The sequence below is a fragment of the Durio zibethinus genome, chromosome 23, assembly GCF_047325235.1.
Source record: "Durio zibethinus cultivar Kanyao isolate XHJ-2024 chromosome 23, ASM4732523v1, whole genome shotgun sequence".
Classification (NCBI taxonomy): domain Eukaryota; kingdom Viridiplantae; phylum Streptophyta; class Magnoliopsida; order Malvales; family Malvaceae; genus Durio; species Durio zibethinus.
In genome coordinates, this window is record NC_143184.1 from 10,773,336 (window position 1) to 10,787,288 (window position 13,953).

Here is a 13,953-nt window from a genome sequence, read left to right on the forward strand (position 1 = left end):
ACTCAAGCAGAAAAGCTGATAGAATAGTCTCAACCTCGTTCTTTTCTTTCTTATGCTTATCTATCTCCTCAATCCCTACTTGCATGATCTTGGTTAACTTCTTTCTATATCCAGTAATCTTATGCTTTTTCTAATGGATCTTATCTTGATATGTAGACTCTATTCAGAGTAAGGATGAATATTCTTCAATTGTGGGGGTCAAGCTTTCTTGGTTGAATATAAAACATTGATAAGGTGGATCTTAAAATTGTACTGATGCTCTAATAAGCTGTTCATTAATCTTTACTAACATGAGTTATGCCATATCTTCATATTTCTTGAAAAAGGATTCTTTTCTTTCTGTTCCCCATTGTTTCCAAATAGCCTTCAATTCTGATGTGTCATTTTGACTGAGATCCACGTACACTAACTGTGGTAGCGATAGAGTACGACCATTTACTAAATAATCTCTTTCTTTTTTTTGAGTACTTTTTGATTGGCTTTTAACCTCTAAGTAGCTCTCACACACAAATGACATCTCGTAGGTTTTCTGAAAGTTTTTTTTGCTAAAGATTGGTCCAAATCAATACCCTCTTAAGAAATGTGATATCTATATGATGTATGCAGTAAAATTGAAGGAAACAAAAGAATTAAACAAATCAATAAATAAGTAAATAAATAAACAAACAAATATATGATAGAATAGAATATATATAGCGTCTTAATTTTAGGTAATGGCATGGCTCCATCCTAAGGCTGGGCCTTACAGCTCACTATATGCTGGGTTAAGATTTACATGTCTAAAGGTTCTCAGACTATTCCTCACATCATTGTCCGTTATAGACTAGTAAGGTTCCTCGATTCTCACCCATTATGGGCTATTATCGGAAATGGTTCAATCTGAGTGAAAGTGTTTCACTAGCAAATGCGGAGGTTATCACCTCATGAAAGTGTAGCTACTTCACTTTCTCCTAAAAAGAATAGAGCCCAGGTCTAGAGCTCATGCATGTGAATGATATGCAAAATATGTGCAAAGTAATGTATTAATCAACATAAATAAATCATATCACAAAACCAAAATAAAGTAATAACTAACAATTTATTTTATTCATTAAATTTTTTTAAAAAAATGGAATAAAGAAATTGAATTAACTATCAAATAAAACCAATTAAATCCAACCATTATCAATAGCGCATAATTAAAAATTTTGGCTTGACTCTCAAATATCCCCAGTAGAATCGTCAAGTTGTCATAACGGTTTTGGGATCGCAAAACGTAAAGTATTTTAAAATTGAAAAAATAAAAAGGAGAGTCGCCATCAATCTTTGTTAGGGTGTGATTGGCCACCCTAAAAGATTATCTTTTTAATAAAACTATAAAAGTGGGTTTAAAGTTTATAAAAAAGACAAATATTGGTCTACAAAAATCATGTTAGGTTTGGGAGTCGGTTACATGTGGGGACGGATTAACACCCCCACAATGCCTATAAATTGGTACCATTTAATCATGCGCTATTTTCAGTGTTAGACAAAATAGTTTTGACTTGAAATTTAATACTAATTTCCTTCGTTTAAAAAAATAAATAAAATTTTGCTGAAGTTCTTTATTTAGGAATATTGAGAAAATCTTTAAGTTAAAGAATTATCTTCAAATTCTCCAACATTTACACAGAATTTAAAATAACTCTTTTTTCTTAAGCTTTAACGCAACATTCCTTAAAATGAAAATAACATTCTTAGTGAAAAATAACTATTGGTGACTCTCCAACATCTAGGCAGAGTACCAAAAATTATTCCCTTCGGAATGTTATTTCTATTTTATTTTGTAATGTCAAAACTTTAAAATATGTATTTTTTGTAGAACATTTTATATGAGAAAATAAATGATGGTATTGTCAGGCAGCAAACAAAAATTAAAGGTAGAGAAATGCAACACAGATAACATGATGATGTATATATGTTATTGGATTTTATGCAAAGTGATGACATATAAATTTAGAATAGGGTTCTTGAATATAATGAGACCACCCTGACTCTCCAACATCTAGGCAGAGCCTAGGTGCGACTGTTTATATTTAAGATCCCATTTTATTATTATACTTTTATACTTAATTAGTCCATTATTAAAGCGAATTAAGAATTTATGTGAAAAAACTTAATGAAATAAAGTTTCCTAAATACCCCATTATCTAGGCGACATTCAGGAATAAATTATTTTATGTGAGATTTCCACATGTATCCTTAAAGTTTCGAAATAAATTTAGAATTTTAGGGGTTTTGGAGTTTGAATGATTTTTCGGTGATGGTACGGAGTTGTGTACCAAATTTAGGATTTATGGATTTGAATTTTAAGGTTTCACATTTTGGTTTGGAGAAACACAAACATCTCTAAAAATCTTCAACATCTAGGCGAATTTTTGAAGCAAGTTTGGTTTTTATAATTTCTGAAAATTAATTAAATTTTTCATATATTTTTTTTATGAAAATTTATCATTAATAATAATATTAATTTATTTAAAATTTTTTTATAATAATTTTTCAACATCTAGGCGGAATTATATTTATTTTGTTCATAATCATTTTATAAAATTTTTATATTTTTTTAATTTTAATTTTTTTTATAATTTCTCAACATCTAGACGAAATTATATTTTAAAATTTTAGGTTTTTATTCCCTCCAACATCTAGGCAAGGAAAAATATTTTATTCTTATTATAAAGTTTTTTTATAAAAAATATTATTATTTTTTAAAGCATTTTTTAGTTATTATCTTACTTTGTTTTTATTTATTAATATTAAAACAATCAAATATTTATTCTAATAAATTTAAAAATTTTATCATGCATAAATAATAAAAAATACTCAAAATAATAAAAATAATAATATATAAAAAAATTTAAAAATCTAAAAAAAAAATTTTTTTTCCTGAACCAGACTAGTCAACGGTTTGATCAACGATAGTTTGATTAGACCGAAAAAGGTTCGATTTGGCACGTGGTTTGGTTGAGGCGGTTTAAATCGGTTCAAATTGGTTCACTGACAGTTCGTATGGATCTGCTATAGGATGGCTGAGGCAGGTTGGGGGGTCAATTTGCACGTATCTCGGGTTGGGTAATGGGCACATGCGAATCTTTCTATGCTCAAAATGACGTCGTTTTGGGCTTTAGGCTTCTATATATATCTAAAAAAAAATTTTTGTTCATTCTTCTTCTGTTTTAAAAAAAAAAGGCAAAACCCTGGGGAGAGCTCTAGAGTTCTCCTGCCATCCGGTCGTCGGATCGTCGTGCTGACCGTCGCTTGGGTCATCATCAGCGATGGTCACCGGTGATCGAAAACTTTCAAAACTGACCAAGAGGTTTCGTTCAATCTCCTGAGCTCAGATCTATCACCCGTTTCGTTTGAAAATAACCTCGATTGACGTAGATGGATGTTTGAAGTTTTCTGATTCTTTTTTAAAAAAAAAAAATAACCAACAGCTTCTTTTTTTTTATTGCAGATGGCTTGGCACTGGATTTCTCCCTACGGGGAGGATTGTTTGTTTTTGTTTTTGTTTCTGCTTTTCTGTTCGGGTGTTTGTATATGGATGTTTTGTGTTTTTTTTTTTTTGGAATGCAGGGTATTTATGTATGGATCCTATAGTCTGGAAATGGAGGAAGCTAGGGTCTTTATAGAACTTGACATATGTTCGGAAAAGTGGTCTAAGGGTTGTAAAGGGTGGCAGTAGGGGTCTGTAGCGCATAACTGTAGGGGTGACAAAGGTCATAAGCGTAGCTAGTCTGATGGGACTGGTTTGGTCTCTGGGGCCGGCAGCGTCACTATTTTTTATTTTTTTATTTTTTTTGTTTGATGAATTTTTAATAATTAATTGATTTTTTTAAAAAATTTTAATTAAACCAATTATTATTATTATTATTAAAATCATTATCGTTATTATTAAAAAAAAGTAGACCAGACAAAATTGATGTCTACAAAACTTAATTAAGATTTACTAAAAGAAGTTTAGATTTACGAATTAGAATTGGGTCTAAGAGTACGATTACAAGTAAGAAAGGTATTAGCACCCTCATGTCGCTCGTTCAAGGAACATGACTGTCATAACGTCTAGATCCGGGGATCTATCGCTAGACATTGACTTTAGGGAGTCGCCACCAATCTTTTTTATCTAGGTGTGATTGGCCACCTAAGGAATCTGTCCTTTTAGGGAACACCTAAGTTTAAGAGTCCCTAAAAGAATAGGTTCAAGTCTACTAACCAGAACAGGGTTCGGGAGTTCGGTTACGTGTGAGGAAGGTTATAGCACCCTCACAACGCCCATCAAAAGATGGTACCAACTTAAATTTGTGTTATCCAAAGAGCCTTAAAATTTTACCAAGTAATTAATTATTGAAAATCATTCTCAATTGACTCTAATACTTTTAGCAGAAAATTGAGAAAATTCCCTCACCTCAAGAGTATGCAAGAAAAACTACTGTTTCACTTGCAGAGGCTCCGTCGTCGGATTATTTAAAGAAAAATCAAAATCAAAATCAGAATAGAAGAAAAGAAGGATTTTTTTTTGTTCAGGGAAAATTGATACTTTCAACTTTTTCCAAAAAATATTTTCTTGAAATTTTAATTTCGAGGAAAATTGATACTTTCAACTTTTCCTCAAAAATTTATTTTTTTGAAAATTTATTAGGGAAAATTGATACTTTCAACTTTTCCTCAAAGACTTTTTTTTTGAAATTTTATTTTTAAAGAAAATTGATAATTTCAACTTTTCCCCAAAAATATTTTTTTTGGAAAATTTGATTTTTATTTAAAGAAAATAGAATAATAAAAAAGTGAAAATAAATAAAGATAAAAAATAAAGGAAAGTAAAACCAAAATAAAGATAAAAAGAATATTAAATAAACCTAATCTAATAAATAAAAAATAAAAAAACAAATAAATGAAAATAAAAAAAAAACCTGGAGCGGCTCGGATCGCGGCTCGACTCGGCTCGACTCAAGGAAGAGAAAACGGCTCGGAGAAGCGGCTCGGGAAGAACGGCTCGGCTCGGCTCGGCTCGGAGGGGGCTGGGCACGCGTGGGTCAGAATCGGGTCGACGCTCGGGTCAGGTCGATTTCGACAAAACGCGCGGATCCTCTGATTAACTTAAAGCCAAAACGACGTCGTTTTGGGAGGGTATAAAAGGTAATTCCCTCTATTTTTCGACAGAACACTCCTCCCCTCTTTCTCTCTTCTTCCCTTTTTCTCTTCCTTCTCTCTAAAAGGACGAAGAACACCGGTAGAATTTTCGCCGGAATCTGGAAAATGTCGTCGGAATCTGGAAAATTTCGTCGAAAGTTGCCGGAATTTCACCGGTTTCTGGGATTCGTTGCCGGAAACTGGGCTGGTGCCAGAAACTTCAAGGTTGGCCGGAATGTTCACCGGAAAATTCAAATTTCGCCGGAATTTTTCGCCGGAATCTGGAAATTTCCCAGAAATTTCCAAAAAATTTTTTCGCCAAAAATTTCTAAAAATTTTTTCTCACTCCCAGAACACTCCTAAACTTTTCTTAGCTTCCTATACGCCTCCTTTTCTCTCAAATCAGTAGCTTTGCTTACTGTTTTCTCTGTGTGTTTGCATCTGTTCCAGGGGTCCTTTATATAGGGATTGATCAGGAGTTCCTGATCAATCTCAATTCCTCCTTGGACGGGAATTCAATCTTTGAATCCAACTGGACTCTTCTGATTGAATTTCCATTCCCAGTGGGATTCTTCAACTTCAATCTCAGCCTTCCAAAAATCAAAATAAAAAAACAAAATAGATAATTAGAAAAGATAGGATAAAAAGAAAAAAAAATAATCAGATAATCAAAAAGAATCAGATAAAATTAACAGATAATTTAAAAAAATAAAATAAGATAAACCCAAAAATATATTACCAGAAAAAAATAATAAATAATAATAATAATAATAATAATATAATAATAATAATAATGAATATATAACTATATACATATAAATCTATTCTAAATAAAAATAAATAAATACAAATATACAAAAAAAAATACAGGATAAAAATTCAATTGGGCCTTACCCATTTGGGCCAGGCCCAATTGGGTGTCTACAATGACCAATTAAACATATGTAATATTTTAATTTTGATGATGTGGCTTTTTTTATATATTTAAATTTAATTTCCTAAAATTTATTTATGAAAAACATCTTTTGTTGTGAAATTAATATTATTATTATTTCATATTCTATAAATTCTCTAACGTTTTAATGGAATTTATAGAAAATCTTTATTTAGAAAATATTTTAAAAAAAATTAACCATTCACAAAATTCTCAAAATTTCATTATAAGATATTTTATTTATTTATAAAAAAAGATTTTAGAAACATTTTGACTCTTTGGTGAGATTTTAAAATTTATTAACAGATTTTAAGATTATCCTAACTCTTCAATGAAATCTTAAAAATTTTAAATAAGTTTTAGGATCATCCCAACTTCCTGACAAGATCTTAAATAAAATTATTTTTTATTAAAGATAATTAAAGGATTTAATTAATTAATTTTTATTGTGATTATTTTTTAATTTTTACTATTATTATTTTTTTTTTATTATTATTATTATTATTAAAAAAATTTATATTATCTTGACTCACTTATGAAATCTAAAAATATTAATATTTTATTTGTATTAAAGAAAATCAAACTCTTTCAATTTTCTTTAAAAATTACAATTTTTTAGAATATTTATTCAAATAATTCATTATCATTATGATTTCTTATATTGTTTTTATTATTTTTTTATATTGTTTAAATAAACCTTTATTCTAATAAAAATAATTTTGGATTATTCTAACTCTATGGTAAAATTCAAAAAATTATTTTTACTTGCAATAATTAAAAGAAATCGACCTCTTTCAGTTTTCTCTAAAAATTACATTTAAAAGATTCATTTAAACAATTTATCATTTTTTTATTTTTTATCAATTTTTTTATTTTTAAATTTTAAATTTTTTATTTTTAGCAAAAATTTATTTTTTAAAAATTATTTCAACATTTTGGTGAAATTTAAATAATATTTTTGCTTGCAATAAAATTTTATTTTCCTTAGATAACTATTATTAATATTAATTTTTTTAAAGATTTATGCATATTATATTTTTTAGGTCTATATTTTATTTTAATTATTTTTTCATTTTATTTATTTATTTCTAAAAGAATTATTATTAGTAATAACAAAAAAATAACAATAATAATAATAACAATAATATCATCAAAATACAAACAAATAACATAAAAATCAAACACAAATAAATAAAATAAAAACAAAAACAAAAAAAAAGGAAAAGGAAAAGCTACTAAACGGGTCGAGTCGGTGCGTGGATCTTACACGGGTTGGGCACGGATTAGATGCCCAAAACAGCATCATTTTGTGATGCCTATAAATGGGCCTTTTAAAAAAAAATTTTTTTTTCCTTTCTTACTTTTCTCTTTAGAAAAGTCCTCCCCTTCACCAGCCACCATGGAACCCATTTTTTGATCGGATGCTGTCGTGCACCGGTGGATGAAAACTTCAACCGATGCTAAAAAGTTTAAAATTTTCAGATTCTGGCTAGAGCTTTTTTCTCTAGAAAAGTCCTCCTCCTTGCTAGCCACTGTGGAGCCCATTTTTCAATCGATTATTGCCATGCACTGGTGGCCAAAAACTTCAACTGACGTTAAAAAGTTTAAAATTTTTTAGATTCTGGTGATGTACCTAAATTTTGATATCGAAAAGTTCAATAATTATTAGAAAATTCAAATTTTTTCAGTTTCTAGTGACCTAAAAAAATTTCAAAAAAAATTTTAAAAATTCTTAAAATGATCTTTTGATTTTTTTTTAAAACATCTTTTTCTAAAATAGTTTTTACAAAACAAATTTTAAAAAGGCCTAGATTGAAATTTTTGTTTTGAAAATTTTTTTTTGTTTCTGGAAATTTTTTTTTACTTTGCTGCTGGCTCTTTTTATTGAATGACTGTGTTGTTTTTTTTTTTGTTGCTTTTGTGTATGTGTTTTCTTTAGCCCCCTGCCCTCTTTTTTTTTTTACATTATTCCCATCGGTTCTCCTTTTATTTTTTTCTCTCTCTTATTTTTGTTTCTTTTTTGTCTTTATTTGTAAAATCTTGGCTCTTTTTATAGAGTTAATTGGGATATTAAAATCTCAGAAAATCTAAGATTTTATGGACTTTTTGGGGATTCGTGAAAAAATTTGTTCGGTGACTTTATGCTACAAGATTAGGTTTTGATGAAAGAGAAAAATAAACCATTTTGCCAGTTTGATTTTAGCTGGGAGAGTTGAAACCAATTTGTTTTTTACTTTTTTCTTTTTTTTGTTAATTTTTTTGGGACAAAATAAATGTCCACAATTGTTCCTTTTTATACATTTCTGAAAATTAAGAATATGGCAAAGATAAAAGGACACCAATTTTGTTTGGGCAAACACACATAAAAGATGAAACATTGAACACAAAGTTTTTTTTTTTTTAAAGAAAATTTGAAAGGCTTCTCTAAACAGAGGCTTGAAAATTTTTTAAAATTTAAAAAGGCTCCTCTAACCAGAGGCTATAAAACTTTAAATTGAAAAAGCTCTTTTAACCATAAACAACAAAACTTTAAATTCAAAAGGCTCTTCTAACCAGAAGCTATGAAACTTTAAAATTTAAGGCTTCTCTGTCCAAAGGCTATGAAACTTTAAATGGCTCATTTGACCAAAGACAATGAAACTTTAAATTGAAATCTAAGAGGACTTATAAATTATGCCCTTTGGTCTTACAAATTATGCCTAATTTTGATGGAGTCCTTTAACCAAAGACTTTTAAAATTACAAAACTTCTATGACCAGAGGCTATTAAATTTTAAAATTTAATGCTCGTTTAACCAGAGGCAGTGAAACTTATAATTCAAGAAAAAGCTCATCTGACTAGAGGCGATAAAACATTAAATTTAAAAGGCTCTTCTAACCAAAGGTAATGAAACTTTAAATTCAAAAAGCTCATTTAACTAAAGGTAATAAAACTTTAAATTGCTTATCGGACCAAAGGTAATGAAACTTTAAATGAAAAAAAAAATACTGAGAGGCAATGGTATTTGAAAAATTCCTTTAAACAGAGTGGTTACATCTTTTCTACTTTTAACTTTTCCTTTTGTTGGTCTTGGATTGTCATAGACTCATATATATTTATTATGTTATGTGCGTGCATGAATGACATTTTCATATTTTTGCAATGTTATGTAATGAATGACGATCATGATGCAAATACACTTATGATGCAAATGAAGAGACCATTTTTTTCTTTTTTTGTCATTTTATTTTAATCCTTAAAATTTTTCAATGTTTGTTTCCTTTCTTCTTCTCTTGAATCCCATGCATTCCAATAGTTGCTTAAGATTTCTCTCCACATTTTTCATAATTAATGTCTACCACTTTTATGACTTATATGTCTCCTTTCTTATTAACATTTGTTCTTTATTATTTTGCTTATAATTTTAAATCTCTTTCAAAATAATGTGTGTGTCTTTCATGATCGTTGTCACACATTTATCATATTTAAAATTTTATGACAATACATTGTACATTTTCCTTTTAATGAGAGAGACAAATGAAGGATAAACAAAGGGGTATTTTATTTCAGTAAGAGGGAGAAGTGTTTTATGCATTATTTAAAGGGATATAACAAGAACAATAGATTTTATGCATTATCCAAAGGGATATAACAAAGAAAATAGATAATCACATTACGAATATTGAAATCATCGTGAGCTAATTCATCTTGGATTTTTTTTTAAACTTTTGATTGGTGCCTTTTGATTTTTTTCAAAAATGCAGTAGACCAAGCTAACCCAAAACTAATGAGATCTTTTGGCACATATTGAGAATTGGCCCATCCCATTTAATGTTTTTTTTTATTTAAGTCACATTTTCAGGTTTTCAACTAAGATATCTTTTCAGTTCATTTTACCTTTTCGCTTTTTTTTTTTAGCATAGTACTTCTTTACTGCATCAATATTGACTGAATTTGGTAAATCATCCCCATCCATTCTTGCTAAGATTAGTGCCTTATCAGAGAAGGCACATTTTTTAGTTAGATAACTCCTTATGTTCTGTCTCAGTGGCTTAGGCCATCTAAGAGTGGGATTTTTTTTAATTTGCATCAAAATCCTCTCACACGAGGTATTCAGTGTAATGTAACTTTTTTCCCCACTAGGGTTTCTAGCTTTATGTGGTCTTTCTCTTGGAGGAGGATCATAGAAATCTTTACCTTTCTTATCACCAAAAAGGGGGGATGAACCTCTCTCACCTTGATCTTCGAGGAGGAGAGATGAGCCTCTTTCATCTTGGTTAGTTTTCATTGTAATTTTAGTATTAATGTATTTCTCCACTATCAGTAAGACATAGACCAAAGTTTTAGGTGGTTCTAACGACAATTTTAGTTTTAGGTAGTACTTTTTATTGTTGAGTCCACTTGTTAAGGTTGCAATAGTGGCTGTCTGTTCTAGGTCTTTAACCTATAAATCTTCCATGTTAAAACGCATGACATAGCTTTTCAAAGTTTCATTCCATCCTTGGTGGATTGACATCAAGCTTAAAGTCATCTTCTTTGCTTTTCAGCTACTCACAAATCTAGATAGAAATGAGTGATTGAGTTTCTTGAATGTAGTGATTGACCTTGGCTCTAGGCTACTATACCAGGATCAAGCTGTGCCCTTTAATGTAGTGGTTAGACCTTTACACATTAAAGCCTCGTTTGCCTTCTACATCATCATGTTAGTTCTATAGAGTTCTAAATGATCAAAGGGGTAGAAGTGCCATTGTATGTTTCCAAGATTGGTATTTTAAATCTTTTGGGAGGTATGGCTCTGTCAATTTCTTTAATAAAAGGCAATGTCTGCAAGAGCTTAGCTCATCCTCGAATGCCACTATTTTCGTTTTCAATTCTTTTTCCATGGCTTGCATCCGAGCTTCCAAATCTCTATTCGATTGAAATTCATGGTTTATTTGTTTAGATTTTTAGGTTGTGGCATGTGTTAAATTGTGGCTGGGGTAGTGGTGAGTCGGGTTTATGTATTCTTCTTTTTTGGAGGCCGAAAAGGCCTCCGCCTCTTTGTAGCTCGGTTGTCCGATAATGACTTCTTGGCTAAGTGTAATAAAGTCCTACACTTTCGAAACTTGGGATAGGGTTATAATTTGTAGCATCTGCTTGAGAACCAATATTTGTTCTGTTAGAACTTAAAATTGTTCCATGGTTGGGCCTACCTATAGTTAGGCTAGGCAGACAAAATGCTGGTTAAGGTGAGTTTTTGTTCCAGTCGGGGCAGTTACCTCTCCTTCCTCTAGGATTCTCTTCCTTAGTGGCAATGTTTTATGCTCATCTAACATAAAGGAGTTCTCCTACTTGGCATGCCAAATGTTGGTGTTGAGCTCCGACCTAGGGGTATTCCTAAAAATGCAAAAAAGAAGGACGGTTAGAAGCAAAGGTAGGGTTTATTGCCTGTGTTTGCACTCCGATGTGCAAATTAATAAGAATTAGGTCAACAAGAAAGTAGGAAGAAAAAAAAGAGGTGAATGGAATGAACCTACCTTAGCAGTGCCTGGATTTTTATATTTATAGGTAAGCTATGGGGAACTATGAGGAGACAATAAAGACAGACTGAATTAAGGTGGTACTGATAATGTTAGAACGACATGAGATGTCAGGTTAGCACAAATGACATAGATACATCTAGTTGTCTGTTGAAGACTTTGAGAGAGAAAAAATCCATTATACCCTTTTGGCTGTCAAATGACCCTAACAAAATTCCAACTAATGACTGAAGATTCTCCCGATTCAAGTCAATCTGCTACACAGAATCCCCACAAGCAGAGGTGCCTATTTATGCCAACAGCCAAAAATTGTCAATTGTCAGTGTCTTCAAGGCCATGACTGGCACAACACTTTTGAGTTATGAAAGCTATGGTAACAAGTCTGCTCAAGTTTTCACCACCAACCCAACGGTTATAGGACAAGCATGTGTCAGTACCCATATTGATCATTCAATGTAGTTCTCCCATCACCAGATTGCCCTGCAAGGAACATTAAAAAATTGTAATAAAATCAGTGATAATCCAATGAATGAAATCCAGTCCATTCAGCAGTACGCATTACAGATGTTACAGTTATACCCAAATTTCAGGTTCAGTTGACACTAAGCAATAATTAAAGGAGTACCTTCAGGAGGAACCCATGATTCATATTCTGGATCAAGATTGCTATTATGGAATGAAGGCTTCTCAGGTCCAAGCACTCGTTTTTTGTTTTCTCTTTCTTCTTAGATTGATTTCTGGCCAATATTTCAGGGGTTTCATACAATTCCTCATGCTTTGCATGGTACCCTCAAGTGTGCTTCAGTAACAGTGCCACAGCATTCAGCGCCGATTTCTTCAGCTCCTGTAGAGGATACTGTAGATTGGTCAGAGGATTTGTCATCACTTTCAGGGTTCTGAACCTGCTTCTGTTTCCTTATAATAAGACCTGAGGCAGTAGTTTCAATTCCTGAGTGCCCTTTAACCTGTTGATCATCAACACTCCCAAGAACTTTCTTCCTATCTTTGTAATCAACAAATTCATCAACTTTATGTGCATCTACTTCTACTACTTGCTGTGACTATTTAATCTCCTTGTTCTCAACTGCAGAAAGCCGCTGGGCCTTTGCAACAGTATAGATTGCCTTTTTACCCTCAGCTGTATCATTAATAATATTCTCTTCTGGTTTCTTGATTGATTTCATAAAGACATCTGCAACTCCCTCTTTCTGCGTGGAAGAATTTGTTGGTTCTGTAGATGTACTGATTTTTTTGGGTTCCTTTGGAGGCTGCTTCTTTACAGCAGCAGCAGGAGGTCTAGATTTGGGAGGTCCTGGTGCTGGTGTTTGTGCCTTTGTATCACTTTTCTTAGCAGCTTCTCCTGTTGGATCAGCAATCTTCGACAGGCAGAAGATCCGGTCCAACTCCGACTGAAGGGCAGACGGTTCCTTCTCAAGTTGCACTGTCCGATCAAGCACGGACAAAGAAAGATAGGAAATCAGACACTTTTGCTACTTGCATTTCAGTATTTACTTTTTGCGTTTTTAGATGGTGAGAAAGTAAACACAATAGAAAAATAGATGACCATATTTAAAAATGAGAAAATAGCTTAAATGTAACAAATATCCACACACAGTGGCTGTATAGCATAGAGAAGTAAATATTGAAATTCTTCATTTTTATCATGCCTAAAACTCAAATGCTTATTTATTAATTATTGAAAAATATTTTTGCATTTGTAAGCTAAGGCTACTTTTTGTGTTTTGCGTTCAAAGGAAAAAGTAAGTAGCAAAAGGTTGCAACTAAAAGAACCTAAGAAAAAGAAAAGAAAGAAATATAGGAATACATATAAAAGCTAATGTTAACAAACTGGGAAGAAACTTGAAGAAAAACCAGAGTACCATAATATAGTAAAACAAGTAGTCTATGATTTGGAAATCAGCAATGAGTTAAATGTTTGGGACATAAGCACTCTACATCTTTTATTTGCAGAACTTTTGGGAATATATTTTTTTTATCTAAAAATGTCTTACCTAGCAGGGACAAAAGCCCAGACATGTAAGCATTAAGTGCATCTCCAGCTTCACTTTCTACTGCAGTTTCTGATGCCATTTTATCTTCTCACTCAACAGCAACTCTTTCTGGCCTTCAATTTCTTTCATAATGGCATCTCTCTTATCAAGAGGACTATCAGCAGCTTCAATAGACTGGATTTCACCAATTTTCTGCACGGTAGGCTTCTTCTTTGTCTGGTCATAGAATTCATCATCATCACTGAAGATTCACAAATCATTATGCGCATTAACTATTAATCTAGTTTCATAAGACAACTAAAAATAAACCAGATGCATATCCATACCATATACTTATAAAATAGAATGATGAGAGAGTGAT

At 31.3% G+C, this 13,953-nt stretch overlaps 1 pseudogene across 1 annotated transcript; it reads right to left on the reverse strand.

Moving 5' to 3' along the window:
- Positions 1-11,432: 11,432 nt before the first annotated feature.
- LOC111313168 (uncharacterized) lies at positions 11,433-13,953 on the reverse strand (annotated as a pseudogene). Its single transcript, XR_016332856.1, has 3 exons — positions 13,593-13,953; positions 12,206-13,021; positions 11,433-12,060 (listed from the first exon to the last, which is right to left on the reverse strand). The product of XR_016332856.1 is annotated as an uncharacterized LOC111313168 (transcript).